At 30.6% G+C, this 14,503-nt stretch overlaps 1 long non-coding RNA gene across 3 annotated transcripts; it reads right to left on the reverse strand.

Moving 5' to 3' along the window:
• Positions 1–93: 93 nt before the first annotated feature.
• Positions 94–14,014, reverse strand: LOC125686349 (uncharacterized). 3 transcript variants are annotated; one of them, XR_007373778.1, is made up of 3 exons: positions 13,281–14,014; positions 2,944–3,558; positions 94–115 (listed from the first exon to the last, which is right to left on the reverse strand). It is a non-coding gene; the product is annotated as an uncharacterized LOC125686349 (long non-coding RNA). The 3 variants fall into 3 exon arrangements; XR_007373777.1 differs by lacking the exon at positions 94–115 and adding an exon at positions 255–402; XR_007373779.1 differs by lacking the exon at positions 94–115 and adding an exon at positions 1,682–1,713.
• Positions 14,015–14,503: the final 489 nt, after the last annotated feature.

The raw sequence follows: 14,503 nt of genomic DNA on the forward strand, positions 1-14,503 counted from the left end.
TCCCTTATTTTCCCAGAAATCCCTGTTTTTCCCCTTAAATATCCCTTATTTTCCCAGAAATCCCTGTTTTTCACCTTAAATATCCCTTATTTTCCCAGAAATCCCTGTTTTTCACCTTAAATATCCCTTATTTTCATAGAAATCCCTGTTTTTCACCTTAAATATCCCTTATTTTCATAGAAATCCCTGTTTTTAACCTTAAATATCCCTTATTTTCCCAGAAATCCCTGTTTTTAACCTTAAATATCCCTTAATGTCACAGAAATCCCTGTTTTTAACCTTAAATATCCCTTATTTTCCCAGAAATCCCTGTTTTTAACCTTAAATATCCCTTATTTTCATAGAAATCCCTGTTTTTCCCCTTAAACATCCCTTATTTTCATAGAAATCCCTGTTTTTCCCCTTAAATATCGCTTATTTTCATAGAAATCCCTGTTTTTCCCCTTAAATATCCCTTATTTTCCCAGAAATCCCTGTTTTTAACCTTAAATATCCCTTATTTTCCCAGAAATCCCTGTTTTTCACCTTAAATATCCCTTATTTTCATAGAAATCCCTGTTTTTCCCCTTAAATATCCCTTATTTTCATAGAAATCCCTGTTTTTAACCTTAAATATCCCTTATTTTCATAGAAATCCCTGTTATTCACGTTAAATATCGCTTATTTTCCAGAAATCCCTGTTTTTCCCCTTAAATATCCCTTATTTTCATAGAAATCCCTGTTTTTCCCCTTAAATATCCCTTATTTTCATAGAATTCCCTGTTTTTCACCTTAAATATCCCTTATTTTCCCAGAAATCCCTGTTTTTCCCCTTAAATATCCCTTATTTTCATAGAAATCCCTGTTTTTAACCTTAAATATCCCTTATTTTCCCAGAAATCCCTTTTTTTAACCTTAAATATCCCTTATTTTCATAGAAATCCCTGTTTTTAACCTTAAATATCCCTTATTTTCATAGAAATCCCTGTTTTTAACCTTAAATATCCCTTATTTTCATAGAAATCCCTGTTTTTAACCTTAAATATCCCTTATTTTCATAGAAATCCCTGTTTTTAACCTTAAATATCCCTTATTTTCACAGAAATCCCTGTTTTTCCCCTTAAATATCCCTTATTTTCCCAGAAATCCCTGTTTTTAACCTTAAATATCCCTTATTTTCATAGAAATCCCTGTTTTTCACCTTAAATATCCCTTATTTTCCCAGAAATCCCTGTTTTTCACCTTAAATATCCCTTATTTTCATAGAAATCCCTGTTTTTCCACTTAAATATCCTTTATTTTCATAGAAATCCCTGTTTTTCCCCTTAAATATCCCTTATTTTCATAGAAATGCCTGTTTTTAACCTTAAATATCCCTTATTTTCATAGAAATGCCTGTTTATAACCTTAAATATCCCTTATTTTCATAGAAATCCCTGTTTTTAACCTTAAATATCCCTTATTTTCATAGAAATCCCTGTTTTTCCCCTTAAATATCCCTTATTTTCATAGAAATCCCTGTTTTTAACCTTAAATATCCCTTATTTTCCCAGAAATCCCTGTTTTTAACCTTAAATATCCCTTAACGTCACAGAAATCCCTGTTTTTAACCTTAAATATCCCTTATTTTCCCAGAAATCCCTGTTTTTAACCTTAAATATCCCTTATTTTCATAGAAATCCCTGTTTTTCCCCTTAAACATCCCTTATTTTCATAGAAATCCCTGTTTTTCCCCTTAAATATCGCTTATTTTCATAGAAATCCCTGTTTTTCCCCTTAAATATCCCTTATTTTCCCAGAAATCCCTGTTTTTAACCTTAAATATCCCTTATTTTCCCAGAAATCCCTGTTTTTCACCTTAAATATCCCTTATTTTCATAGAAATCCCTGTTTTTCCCCTTAAATATCCCTTATTTTCATAGAAATCCCTGTTTTTAACCTTAAATATCCCTTATTTTCATAGAAATCCCTGTTATTCACGTTAAATATCGCTTATTTTCCCAGAAATCCCTGTTTTTCCCCTTAAATATCCCTTATTTTCATAGAAATCCCTGTTTTTCCCCTTAAATATCCCTTATTTTCATAGAATTCCCTGTTTTTCACCTTAAATATCCCTTATTTTCCCAGAAATCCCTGTTTTTCCCCTTAAATATCCCTTATTTTCATAGAAATCCCTGTTTTTAACCTTAAATATCCCTTATTTTCCCAGAAATCCCTTTTTTTAACCTTAAATATCCCTTATTTTCATAGAAATCCCTGTTTTTAACCTTAAATATCCCTTATTTTCATAGAAATCCCTGTTTTTAACCTTAAATATCCCTTATTTTCATAGAAATCCCTGTTTTTAACCTTAAATATCCCTTATTTTCATAGAAATCCCTGTTTTTAACCTTAAATATCCCTTATTTTCACAGAAATCCCTGTTTTTCCCCTTAAATATCCCTTATTTTCCCAGAAATCCCTGTTTTTAACCTTAAATATCCCTTATTTTCATAGAAATCCCTGTTTTTCACCTTAAATATCCCTTATTTTCCCAGAAATCCCTGTTTTTCACCTTAAATATCCCTTATTTTCATAGAAATCCCTGTTTTTCCACTTAAATATCCTTTATTTTCATAGAAATCCCTGTTTTTCCCCTTAAATATCCCTTATTTTCATAGAAATGCCTGTTTTTAACCTTAAATATCCCTTATTTTCATAGAAATGCCTGTTTATAACCTTAAATATCCCTTATTTTCATAGAAATCCCTGTTTTTAACCTTAAATATCCCTTATTTTCATAGAAATACCTGTTTTTCACCTTAAATATCCCTTATTTTCATAGAAATCCCTGTTTTTCCCCTTAAATATCCCTTATTTTCCCAGAAATCCCTGTTTTTCACCTTAAATATCCCTTATTTTCCCAGAAATCCCCGTTTTTCCCCTTAAATATCCCTTATTTTCATAGAAATCCCTGTTTTTAACCTTAAATATCCCTTATTTTCATAGAAATCCCTGTTTTTCACCTTAAATATCCTTTATTTTCATAGAAATCCCTGTTTTTCCCCTTAAATATCCCTTATTTTCATAGAAATCCCTGTTTTTCCCCTTAAATATCCCTTATTTTCCCAGAAATCCCTGTTTTTCACCTTAAATATCCCTTATTTTCATAGAAATCCCTGTTCTTAACCTTAAATATCCCTTATTTTCATAGAAATCCCTGTTTTTCCCCTTAAATATCCCTTATTTTCATAGAAATCCCTGTTTTTCACCTTAAATATCCCTTATTTTCCCAGAAATCCCTGTTTTTAACCTTAAATATCCCTTATTTTCATAGAAATCCCTGTTCTTAACCTTAAATATCCCTTATTTTCATAGAAATCCCTGTTTTTCACCTTAAATATCCCTTATTTTCATAGAAATCCCTGTTTTTAACCTTAAATATCCCTTATTTTCCCAGAAATCCCCGTTTTTCCCCTGAAATATCCCTTATTTTCATAGAAATCCCTGTTTTTAACCTTAAATATCCCTTATTTTCATAGAAATCCCTGTTTTTCACCTTAAATATCCCTTATTTTCCCAGAAATCCCTGTTTTTCCCCTTAAATATCCCTTATTTTCCCAGAAATCCCTGTTTTTCCCCTTAAATATCCCTTATTTTCATAGAAATCCCTGTTTTTCACCTTAAATATCGCTTATTTTCATAGAAATCCCTGTTTTTCCCCTTAAATATCCCTTATTTTCATAGAAATCCCTGTTTTTAACCTTAAATATCCCTTATTTTCATAGAAATCCCTGTTTTTCACCTTAAATATCGCTTATTTTCATAGAAATCCCTGTTTTTCCCCTTAAATATCCCTTATTTTCATAGAAATCCCTGTTTTTCACCTTAAATATCGCTTATTTTCATAGAAATCCCTGTTTTTCCCCTTAAATATCCCTTATTTTCATAGAAATCCCTGTTTTTTCCCTTAAATATCCCTTATTTTCATAGAAATCCCTGTTTTTCCCCTTAAATATCCCTTATTTTCATAGAAATCCCTGTTTTTCCACTTAAATATCCCTTATTTTCATAGAAATCCCTGTTTTTCCCCTTAAATATCCCTTATTTTCATAGAAATCCCTGTTTTTAACCTTAAATATCCCTTATTTTCCCAGAAATCCCAGTTTTTCCCCTTAAATATCCCTTATTTTCATAGAAATCCCTGTTTTTCCCCTTAAATATCCCTTATTTTCCCAGAAATCCCTGTTTTTCCCCTTAAATATCCCTTATTTTCATAGAAATCCCTGTTTTTCCCCTTAAATATCCCTTATTTTCACAGAAATCCCTGTTTTTCCCCTTAAATATCCCTTATTTTCACAGAAATCCCTGTTTTTCCCCTTAAATATCCCTTATTTTCATAGAAATCCCTGTTTTTAACCTTAAACATCCCTTATTTTCACAGAAATCCCTGTTTTTCCCCTTAAATATCCCTTATTTTCACAGAAATCCCTGTTTTTCACCTTAAATATCCCTTATTTTCATAGAAATCCCTGTTTTTCCCCTTAAATATCCCTTATTTTCATAGAAATCCCTGTTTTTCCCCTTAAATATCCCTTATTTTCATAGAAATCCCTGTTTTTAACCTTAAATATCCCTTATTTTCATAGAAATCCCTGTTTTTCCCCTTAAATATCCCTTATTTTCATAGAAATCCCTGTTTTTCCCGTTACATATCCCTTATTTTCCCAGAAATCCCTGTTTTTAACCTTAAATATCCCTTATTTTCATAGAAATCCCTGTTTTTCCCCTTAAATATCCCTTATTTTCCCAGAATTCCCTGTTTTTCCCCTTAAATATCCCTTATTTTCATGGAAATCCCTGTTTTTAACCTTAAATATCCCTTATTTTCATAGAAATCCCTGTTTTTAACCTTAAATATCCCTTATTTTCATAGAAATCCCTGTTTTTAACCTTAAATATCCCTTATTTTCCCAGAAATCCCTGTTTTTCCCCTTAAATATCCCTTATTTTCCCAGAAATCCCTGTTTTTCACCTTAAATATCCCTTATTTTCCCAGAAATCCCTGTTTTTCACCTTAAATATCCCTTATTTTCATAGAAATCCCTGTTTTTCACCTTAAATATCCCTTATTTTCCCAGAAATCCCTGTTTTTCACCTTAAATATCCCTTATTTTCACAGAAATCCCTGTTTTTCACCTTAAATATCCCTTATTTTCATAGAAATCCCTGTTTTTAACCTTAAATATCCCTTATTTTCATAGAAATCCCTGTTTTTCCCCTTAAATATCCCTTATTTTCATAGAAATCCCTGTTTTTAACCTTAAATATCCCTTATTTTCATAGAAATCCCTGTTTTTAACCTTAAATATCCCTTATTTTCCCAGAATTCCCTGTTTTTCCCCTTAAATATCGCTTATTTTCATAGAAATCCCTGTTTTTCACCTTAAATATCCCTTATTTTCATAGAAATCCCTGATTTTAACCTTAAATATCCCTTATTTTCATAGAAATCCATGTTTTTCCCCTTAAATATCCCTTATTTTCATAGAAATCCCTGTTTTTAACCTTAAATATCCCTTATTTTCCCAGAAATCCCTGTTTTTCCCCTTAAATATCCCTTATTTTCCCAGAAATCCCTGTTTTTAACCTTAATTATCGCTTATTTTCATAGAAATCCCTGTTTTTTCCCCTTAAATATCCCTTATTTTCATAGAAATCCCTGTTTTTAACATTAAATATCCCTTATTTTCATAGAAATCCCTGTTTTTCACCTTAAATATCCCTTATTTTCATAGAAATCCCTGTTTTTCCCCTTAAATATCCCTTATTTTCATAGAAATCCCTGTTTTTCCCCTTAAATATCCCTTATTTTCCCAGAAATCCCTGTTTTTAACCTTAAATATCCCTTATTTTCATTGAAATCCCTGTTTTTCACCTTAAATATCCCTTATTTTCATAGAAATCCCTGTTTTTAACCTTAAATATCCCTTATTTTCATAGAAATCCCTGTTTTTAACCTTAAATATCCCTTATTTTCCCAGAAATCCCTGTTTTTCACCTTAAATATCCCTTATTTTCATAGAAATCCCTGTTTTTCCCCTTAAATATCCCTTATTTTCATAGAAATCCCTGTTTTTCACCTTAAATATCCCTTATTTTCCCAGAAATCCCTGTTTTTAACCTTAAATATCCCTTATTTTCATAGAAATCCCTGTTTTTCCCCTTAAATATCCCTTATTTTCATAGAAATCCCTGTTTTTCCCCTTAAATATCCCTTATTTTCATAGAAATCCCTGTTTTTCCCCCTAAATATCGCTTATTTTCATAGAAATCCCTGTTTTTCCCCTTAAATATCCCTTATTTTCATAGAAATCCCTGTTTTTTCACCTTAAATATCCCTTATTTTCATAGAAATCCCTGTTTTTCACCTTAAATATCCCTTATTTTCATAGAAATCCCTGTTTTTCACCTTAAATATCCCTTATTTTCATAGAAATTCCTGTTTTTCCCCTTAAATATCCCTTATTTTCATAGAAATCCCTGTTTTTAACCTTAAATATCCCTTATTTTCATAGAAATCCCTGTTTTTCACCTTAAATATCCCTTATTTTCATAGAAATCCCTGTTTTTCCCCTTAAATATCCCTTATTTTCATAGAAATCCCTGTTTTTCCCCTTAAATATCCCTTATTTTCATAGAAATCCCTGTTTTTCACCTTAAATATCCCTTATTTTCATAGAAATCCCTGTTTTTCACCTTAAATATCCCTTATTTTCATAGAAATCCCTGTTTTTCCCCTTAAATATCCCTTATTTTCATAGAAATCCCTGTTTTTCCCCTTAAATATCCCTTATTTTCATAGAAATCCCTGTTTTTCCCCTTAAATATCCCTTATTTTCATAGAAATCCCTGTTTTTAACCTTAAATATCCCTTATTTTCCCAGAAATCCCTGTTTTTAACCTTAAATATCCCTTATTTTCATTGAAATCCCTGTTTTTCACCTTAAATATCCCTTATTTTCATAGAAATCCCTGTTTTTAACCTTAAATATCCCTTATTTTCATAGAAATCCCTGTTTTTAACCTTAAATATCCCTTATTTTCCCAGAAATCCCTGTTTTTCACCTTAAATATCCCTTATTTTCATAGAAATCCCTGTTTTTCCCCTTAAATATCCCTTATTTTCATAGAAATCCCTGTTTTTCACCTTAAATATCCCTTATTTTCCCAGAAATCCCTGTTTTTCACCTTAAATATCCCTTATTTTCCCAGAAATCCCTGTTTTTCCCCTTAAATATCCCTTATTTTCATAGAAATCCCTGTTTTTCACCTTAAATATCCCTTATTTTCCCAGAAATCCCTGTTTTTCACCTTAAATATCCCTTATTTTCCCAGAAATCCCTGTTTTTCCCCTTAAATATCCCTTATTTTCATAGAAATCCCTGTTTTTCCCCTTAAATATCCCTTATTTTCCCAGAAATCCCTGTTTTTAACCTTAAATATCCCTTATTTTCATAGAAATCCCTGTTTTCAACCTTAAATATCCCTTATTTTCATAGAAATCCCTGTTTTTCACCTTAAATATCCCTTATTTTCATAGAAATCCCTGTTTTTAACCTTAAATATCCCTTATTTTCATAGAAATCCCTGTTTTTCCCCTTAAATATCCCTTATTTTCCCAGAAATCCCTGTTTTTCCCCTTAAATATCCCTTATTTTCATAGAAATCCCTGTTTTTAACCTTAAATATCCCTTATTTTCCCAGAAATCCCTGTTTTTAACATTAAATATCCCTTATTTTCATAGAAATCCCTGTTTTTCACCTTAAATATCCCTTATTTTCATAGAAATCCCTGTTTTTCCCCTTAAATATCCCTTATTTTCATAGAAATCCCTGTTTTTAACCTTAAATATCCCTTATTTTCATAGAAATCCCTGTTATTCACGTTAAATATCGCTTATTTTCCCAGAAATCCCTGTTTTTCACCTTAAATATCCCTTATTTTCATAGAAATCCCTGTTTTTCCCCTTAAATATCCCTTATTTTCATAGAATTCCCTGTTTTTCACCTTAAATATCCCTTATTTTCCCAGAAATCCCTGTTTTTCCCCTTAAATATCCCTTATTTTCATAGAAATCCCTGTTTTTAACCTTAAATATCCCTTATTTTCCCAGAAATCCCTTTTTTTAACCTTAAATATCCCTTATTTTCATAGAAATCCCTGTTTTTAACCTTAAATATCCCTTATTTTCATAGAAATCCCTGTTTTTAACCTTAAATATCCCTTATTTTCATAGAAATCCCTGTTTTTAACCTTAAATATCCCTTATTTTCATAGAAATCCCTGTTTTTAACCTTAAATATCCCTTATTTTCACAGAAATCCCTGTTTTTTCCCCTTAAATATCCCTTATTTTCCCAGAAATCCCTGTTTTTAACCTTAAATATCCCTTATTTTCATAGAAATCCCTGTTTTTCACCTTAAATATCCCTTATTTTCCCAGAAATCCCTGTTTTTCACCTTAAATATCCCTTATTTTCATAGAAATCCCTGTTTTTCCACTTAAATATCCTTTATTTTCATAGAAATCCCTGTTTTTCCCCTTAAATATCCCTTATTTTCATAGAAATGCCTGTTTTTAACCTTAAATATCCCTTATTTTCATAGAAATGCCTGTTTATAACCTTAAATATCCCTTATTTTCATAGAAATCCCTGTTTTTAACCTTAAATATCCCTTATTTTCATAGAAATCCCTGTTTTTCCCCTTAAATATCCCTTATTTTCATAGAAATCCCTGTTTTTAACCTTAAATATCCCTTATTTTCCCAGAAATCCCTGTTTTTAACCTTAAATATCCCTTAATGTCACAGAAATCCCTGTTTTTAACCTTAAATATCCCTTATTTTCCCAGAAATCCCTGTTTTTAACCTTAAATATCCCTTATTTTCATAGAAATCCCTGTTTTTCCCCTTAAACATCCCTTATTTTCATAGAAATCCCTGTTTTTCCCCTTAAATATCGCTTATTTTCATAGAAATCCCTGTTTTTCCCCTTAAATATCCCTTATTTTCCCAGAAATCCCTGTTTTTAACCTTAAATATCCCTTATTTTCCCAGAAATCCCTGTTTTTCCCCTTAAATATCCCTTATTTTCATAGAAATCCCTGTTTTTCCCCTTAAATATCCCTTATTTTCATAGAATTCCCTGTTTTTCACCTTAAATATCCCTTATTTTCCCAGAAATCCCTGTTTTTCCCCTTAAATATCCCTTATTTTCATAGAAATCCCTGTTTTTAACCTTAAATATCCCTTATTTTCCCAGAAATCCCTTTTTTTAACCTTAAATATCCCTTATTTTCATAGAAATCCCTGTTTTTAACCTTAAATATCCCTTATTTTCATAGAAATCCCTGTTTTTAACCTTAAATATCCCTTATTTTCATAGAAATCCCTGTTTTTAACCTTAAATATCCCTTATTTTCATAGAAATCCCTGTTTTTAACCTTAAATATCCCTTATTTTCACAGAAATCCCTGTTTTTCCCCTTAAATATCCCTTATTTTCCCAGAAATCCCTGTTTTTAACCTTAAATATCCCTTATTTTCATAGAAATCCCTGTTTTTCACCTTAAATATCCCTTATTTTCCCAGAAATCCCTGTTTTTCACCTTAAATATCCCTTATTTTCATAGAAATCCCTGTTTTTCCACTTAAATATCCTTTATTTTCATAGAAATCCCTGTTTTTCCCCTTAAATATCCCTTATTTTCATAGAAATGCCTGTTTTTAACCTTAAATATCCCTTATTTTCATAGAAATGCCTGTTTATAACCTTAAATATCCCTTATTTTCATAGAAATCCCTGTTTTTAACCTTAAATATCCCTTATTTTCATAGAAATACCTGTTTTTCACCTTAAATATCCCTTATTTTCATAGAAATCCCTGTTTTTCCCCTTAAATATCCCTTATTTTCCCAGAAATCCCTGTTTTTCACCTTAAATATCCCTTATTTTCCCAGAAATCCCCGTTTTTCCCCTTAAATATCCCTTATTTTCATAGAAATCCCTGTTTTTAACATTAAATATCCCTTATTTTCATAGAAATCCCTGTTTTTCACCTTAAATATCCCTTATTTTCATAGAAATCCCTGTTTTTCCCCTTAAATATCCCTTATTTTCATAGAAATCCCTGTTTTTCCCCTTAAATATCCCTTATTTTCCCAGAAATCCCTGTTTTTAACCTTAAATATCCCTTATTTTCATTGAAATCCCTGTTTTTCACCTTAAATATCCCTTATTTTCATAGAAATCCCTGTTTTTAACCTTAAATATCCCTTATTTTCATTGAAATCCCTGTTTTTAACCTTAAATATCCCTTATTTTCATAGAAATCCCTGTTTTTAACCTTAAATATCCCTTATTTTCCCAGAAATCCCTGTTTTTCACCTTAAATATCCCTTATTTTCATAGAAATCCCTGTTTTTCCCCTTAAATATCCCTTATTTTCATAGAAATCCCTGTTTTTCACCTTAAATATCCCTTATTTTCCCAGAAATCCCTGTTTTTAACCTTAAATATCCCTTATTTTCATAGAAATCCCTGTTTTTTCCCCTTAAATATCCCTTATTTTCATAGAAATCCCTGTTTTTCCCCTTAAATATCCCTTATTTTCATAGAAATCCCTGTTTTTCCCCCTAAATATCGCTTATTTTCATAGAAATCCCTGTTTTTCCCCTTAAATATCCCTTATTTTCATAGAAATCCCTGTTTTTCTCCTTAAATATCCCTTATTTTCATAGAAATCCCTGTTTTTCACCTTAAATATCCCTTATTTTCATAGAAATCCCTGTTTTTCACCTTAAATATCCCTTATTTTCATAGAAATTCCTGTTTATAACCTTAAATATCCCTTATTTTCATAGAAATCCCTGTTTTTAACCTTAAATATCCCTTATTTTCATAGAAATCCCTGTTTTTCACCTTAAATATCCCTTATTTTCATAGAAATCCCTGTTTTTCCTCTTAAATATCCCTTATTTTCATAGAAATCCCTGTTTTTCCCCTTAAATATCCCTTATTTTCCCAGAAATCCCTGTTTTTCACCTTAAATATCCCTTATTTTCATAGAAATCCCTGTTTTTCCACTTAAATATCCTTTATTTTCATAGAAATCCCTGTTTTTCCCCTTAAATATCCCTTATTTTCATAGAAATGCCTGTTTTTAACCTTAAATATCCCTTATTTTCATAGAAATGCCTGTTTATAACCTTAAATATCCCTTATTTTCATAGAAATCCCTGTTTTTAACCTTAAATATCCCTTATTTTCATAGAAATCCCTGTTTTTCCCCTTAAATATCCCTTATTTTCATAGAAATCCCTGTTTTTAACCTTAAATATCCCTTATTTTCCCAGAAATCCCTGTTTTTAACCTTAAATATCCCTTAACGTCACAGAAATCCCTGTTTTTAACCTTAAATATCCCTTATTTTCCCAGAAATCCCTGTTTTTAACCTTAAATATCCCTTATTTTCATAGAAATCCCTGTTTTTCCCCTTAAACATCCCTTATTTTCATAGAAATCCCTGTTTTTCCCCTTAAATATCGCTTATTTTCATAGAAATCCCTGTTTTTCCCCTTAAATATCCCTTATTTTCCCAGAAATCCCTGTTTTTAACCTTAAATATCCCTTATTTTCCCAGAAATCCCTGTTTTTCACCTTAAATATCCCTTATTTTCATAGAAATCCCTGTTTTTCCCCTTAAATATCCCTTATTTTCATAGAAATCCCTGTTTTTCCCCTTAAATATCCCTTATTTTCATAGAAATCCCTGTTTTTAACCTTAAATATCCCTTATTTTCATAGAAATCCCTGTTATTCACGTTAAATATCGCTTATTTTCCCAGAAATCCCTGTTTTTCCCCTTAAATATCCCTTATTTTCATAGAAATCCCTGTTTTTCCCCTTAAATATCCCTTATTTTCATAGAATTCCCTGTTTTTCACCTTAAATATCCCTTATTTTCCCAGAAATCCCTGTTTTTCCCCTTAAATATCCCTTATTTTCATAGAAATCCCTGTTTTTAACCTTAAATATCCCTTATTTTCCCAGAAATCCCTTTTTTTAACCTTAAATATCCCTTATTTTCATAGAAATCCCTGTTTTTAACCTTAAATATCCCTTATTTTCATAGAAATCCCTGTTTTTAACCTTAAATATCCCTTATTTTCATAGAAATCCCTGTTTTTAACCTTAAATATCCCTTATTTTCATAGAAATCCCTGTTTTTAACCTTAAATATCCCTTATTTTCACAGAAATCCCTGTTTTTCCCCTTAAATATCCCTTATTTTCCCAGAAATCCCTGTTTTTAACCTTAAATATCCCTTATTTTCATAGAAATCCCTGTTTTTCACCTTAAATATCCCTTATTTTCCCAGAAATCCCTGTTTTTCACCTTAAATATCCCTTATTTTCATAGAAATCCCTGTTTTTCCACTTAAATATCCTTTATTTTCATAGAAATCCCTGTTTTTCCCCTTAAATATCCCTTATTTTCATAGAAATGCCTGTTTTTAACCTTAAATATCCCTTATTTTCATAGAAATGCCTGTTTATAACCTTAAATATCCCTTATTTTCATAGAAATCCCTGTTTTTAACCTTAAATATCCCTTATTTTCATAGAAATACCTGTTTTTCACCTTAAATATCCCTTATTTTCATAGAAATCCCTGTTTTTCCCCTTAAATATCCCTTATTTTCCCAGAAATCCCTGTTTTTCACCTTAAATATCCCTTATTTTCCCAGAAATCCCCGTTTTTCCCCTTAAATATCCCTTATTTTCATAGAAATCCCTGTTTTTAACCTTAAATATCCCTTATTTTCATAGAAATCCCTGTTTTTCACCTTAAATATCCTTTATTTTCATAGAAATCCCTGTTTTTTCCCCTTAAATATCCCTTATTTTCATAGAAATCCCTGTTTTTCCCCTTAAATATCCCTTATTTTCCCAGAAATCCCTGTTTTTCACCTTAAATATCCCTTATTTTCATAGAAATCCCTGTTCTTAACCTTAAATATCCCTTATTTTCATAGAAATCCCTGTTTTTCCCCTTAAATATCCCTTATTTTCATAGAAATCCCTGTTTTTCACCTTAAATATCCCTTATTTTCCCAGAAATCCCTGTTTTTAACCTTAAATATCCCTTATTTTCATAGAAATCCCTGTTCTTAACCTTAAATATCCCTTATTTTCATAGAAATCCCTGTTTTTCACCTTAAATATCCCTTATTTTCATAGAAATCCCTGTTTTTAACCTTAAATATCCCTTATTTTCCCAGAAATCCCCGTTTTTCCCCTGAAATATCCCTTATTTTCATAGAAATCCCTGTTTTTAACCTTAAATATCCCTTATTTTCATAGAAATCCCTGTTTTTCACCTTAAATATCCCTTATTTTCCCAGAAATCCCTGTTTTTCCCCTTAAATATCCCTTATTTTCCCAGAAATCCCTGTTTTTCCCCTTAAATATCCCTTATTTTCATAGAAATCCCTGTTTTTCACCTTAAATATCGCTTATTTTCATAGAAATCCCTGTTTTTCCCCTTAAATATCCCTTATTTTCATAGAAATCCCTGTTTTTAACCTTAAATATCCCTTATTTTCATAGAAATCCCTGTTTTTCACCTTAAATATCGCTTATTTTCATAGAAATCCCTGTTTTTCCCCTTAAATATCCCTTATTTTCATAGAAATCCCTGTTTTTCACCTTAAATATCGCTTATTTTCATAGAAATCCCTGTTTTTCCCCTTAAATATCCCTTATTTTCATAGAAATCCCTGTTTTTTCCCTTAAATATCCCTTATTTTCATAGAAATCCCTGTTTTTCCCCTTAAATATCCCTTATTTTCATAGAAATCCCTGTTTTTTCCACTTAAATATCCCTTATTTTCATAGAAATCCCTGTTTTTCCCCTTAAATATCCCTTATTTTCATAGAAATCCCTGTTTTTAACCTTAAATATCCCTTATTTTCCCAGAAATCCCAGTTTTTCCCCTTAAATATCCCTTATTTTCATAGAAATCCCTGTTTTTCCCCTTAAATATCCCTTATTTTCCCAGAAATCCCTGTTTTTTCCCCTTAAATATCCCTTATTTTCATAGAAATCCCTGTTTTTCCCCTTAAATATCCCTTATTTTCATAGAAATCCCTGTTATTCACGTTAAATATCGCTTATTTTCCCAGAAATCCCTGTTTTTCCCCTTAAATATCCCTTATTTTCATAGAAATCCCTGTTTTTAACCTTAAACATCCCTTATTTTCACAGAAATCCCTGTTTTTCCCCTTAAATATCCCTTATTTTCACAGAAATCCCTGTTTTTCACCTTAAATATCCCTTATTTTCATAGAAATCCCTGTTTTTCCCCTTAAATATCCCTTATTTTCATAGAAATCCCTGTTTTTCCCCTTAAATATCCCTTATTTTCATAGAAATCCCTGTTTTTAACCTTAAATATCCCTTATTTTCATAGAAATCCCT

Source organism: Lagopus muta, chromosome 35 (genome assembly GCF_023343835.1).
Source record: "Lagopus muta isolate bLagMut1 chromosome 35, bLagMut1 primary, whole genome shotgun sequence".
NCBI lineage: Eukaryota > Metazoa > Chordata > Aves > Galliformes > Phasianidae > Lagopus > Lagopus muta.